Below are 2897 nucleotides of genomic sequence, written 5' to 3' on the forward strand. Positions count from 1 at the left end.
GATTCACCACAATCCCCCTCGACCTTGAAAAGGAGTGAGTTTCACAATGATCACAGTTACTTTTGCTTTTCTCTGTTGATCTGTTATTTCTCAGTGTTGTCGATATACTGAAAGGTTGTTTTCTAACCTTTGACTTCAGTTTGGAGTGACGGACATGTAGGGAGATGTATTGACTCAAATTTCACAATTCTATTCATAAGCTTGTGATTTCATCTCGATCTTCATTTATTTAGATATTGGCTGTGCATGGAAAATTGCCTAAAGTCTCAAAGAAAATAAAAGAAAAAATCTGTCCCAACAAATATTGTGAACATAACTCTTTGCTAACCGGATTCACAATTGCATATTAGACCGCTTTTATGAGAATCACTTTTTAATGAATTAAGAGAATGTGTCCCAGTGCATATTTTTAACAAATCTGTTTTTCCCCTTGAGTTTATGGATATGAAATGTTCCCTTTCTATCGGTCTCTCGACGTTGTGTCGAACCAACAGATTGAGGTTCGTCTTGAGAACCTATCACCTTCTTAGCATTTTGAAAAGGCCAATGAAAATTGGCGAATGAAGAGGGAAGCCGGCGTGCTCATTCATTCACCGTTTGTTCTTCAGAGCCTGTGCATCTGATGAGCGACACAGCGATCTTCAGTGATCAATATTCTGCTGGAATCTACGACGTGGTGCAGCGGACAGTCCCTTCCTGCAGTGACTCTCCCCTGGGCATCTCGGCAGTTCCGTAGGTGTTCGAGCAAATTTCCTTTTCTAAAAGAGCAAATTTCTCCAGCGTGGCTTGTCCTGCTGTTCTCATAGGTGCAACACACTCATCGAGGAGGGGGACGGACACGATGCCTGCTTCCAGTACGCTGGGGCAGACGTTGTGGATTCGTCCTGCCCGCACTGCGGGCGGTGATGATTCAGACGTTGCGTCACGGGTGGCTGTGTTCCCACGGGACTCAGCCACCACCTCGTTTGCTCCCCGTTACGTGGCGGCAGGACTACGGCCCTGCCGTCCGCTACGGCTAGCAGCGAGGGTGATATGAGGATTACTGTGAGCAATAATCCGCCAGCCGCTGGCTCACGGACCGTTCGCACCTCGTCTGATCGTCCCCCAGGAGACGGTCCCACCCGTCTTACTCCTCAATCACGTATTCGGACACGATGCGTGAAGATGAGATCTTGCAGCATCGGGGGGTGACGTACTGCCGCCGTGAGTGTTGGGATGCAGTGCACGCACTGCCTCTCCCAGCGCTCGCGGCTGGCTACATGGCACCTTGGATCTGAGCGCGGCTCCAAGCTGCGCCCGCCCCTAGTGCCGTGTTTACCGGAAGTGCATGAGGAACTTAGTAAGACCTGGAAATGCCCCTTTTCATGTTTCATGTCAAACAAAGTTCTGTCACCCTCTCTTCCCTTGAGGTTGAGACAGCTAGAGGATACGTCGATGTCCCCCAGGTGGAGTGTGCCGCCGCGGTGCATCCATGCCCGTAGGCGGCTGCTACCTGGGGGGGGGGGGCTCGACCTAGACTCCCGTCCAAAGCATGTGCAGTCTCGACATCTCTGGTGTCGAGAGCTTACATTGCGGTGGACCAAGCTGTCTCCTCTCTCCAAGCTATGGCTCCTGCCAGGCCAGTGCGTTGAGAGAGCTCCACGGGGGTAAGACCAACCCAGCGCTTATGCAGTAACTCCGTGCCGCCACCGACCTCGCCCTATGGGTGACCAAGGTGACCACGCGGGCCCTGGGTCGGACGATGTCCACACTTATGGTCCATGAGAAACTCCTCTGGCCAAACCTTGCGCAGATGAGTACGCCGAGAAGGTCCGCTTTCTCGACGCACCCATCTCGCAAGGAGGGGGCTGGTTGTTGTTACTGTTGAGCCGCAGTTCTCGACAGTAAAGAAGCAGTCCTCCCGTGCCGCGACTTGGCTGCCTCGGCCGTCGAGTCGCGTGCACCGTCTGCTTCCCAGCTGCCCTGGTCCTCTTCAACGCCCTCCAGTTCTGGCGCCCCCCCACTCAGGCGGCCCCCTGGAGAAGACAGCGAAGAGGAGACCATTGCCCCATCAGCAGCAGCGGAAGTCGCCCTCATGGGAAGACCTCAGGGAGATTGAGGCTACCATTGGGCCCGACCCCAGCAACATCGCTGGGAAATCGGATAGGGACGGATCCTGCCCCGTCTCACCATCTGCTGGCCCCCTCCGGGGGGCTAGCGCCCACTTGCTCTCAAAAGAGAGTCTCCTCTCTCTCTGGGTTATCACAGCCGCTCCACCCTCGGCACGAGTTCTGGGAGCCTGGCCGGGTTCCCAGACTGTCAGGCTGACGACCCGTCTCGGCTACGCGATCCAGTTGCCCGCACAAGTTCATGGCATTGTATTTACCTCAGTCAGAGGCTAGGATGCTCCCGTACTTTGGGCCGAGGTCGCCACGAAAGGAGCGATCGAGCCCGTCCACCAGCCGAGATGTTCAACCGGTGTTGCAGCTCGTTCTTCATTGTCCCCAAGAAAGGCAGGGGGCTGCGCCCTATCTTGGATCTGTGTATTCTGAACAGGCAACTATACAAGCTGCCTTTCAGGATGATCACGCAGAAGCGCATCCTGACGTCCATCAGGTGTCAGGACTGGTTCATGGCAATCGACCTGAAGGACGCGTACTTTCATGTCTCGATCCTCCCTCGACATCGGCCGTTCCCACGGTTCGCATTCGAGGGACGGGCATATCAGTTCAGGGTCCTCCCCTTCGATCTGTCCCGATACATTTACTTCGTTACATTTACTTGAGTAACATTTTGGAAAATATGTACTTTTTAAGTTAAATTAAAAGTGTGTACTTTTACTCTTACTTGAGTAAATTTCTAATAGAAAATCTGTACTTTTACTTCGTTACATAACTTACATTGCGTGACGTTCCTTC

This window comes from Triplophysa rosa, linkage group LG11 (genome assembly GCF_024868665.1).
Source record: "Triplophysa rosa linkage group LG11, Trosa_1v2, whole genome shotgun sequence".
In the NCBI taxonomy this organism is placed as follows: domain Eukaryota; kingdom Metazoa; phylum Chordata; class Actinopteri; order Cypriniformes; family Nemacheilidae; genus Triplophysa; species Triplophysa rosa.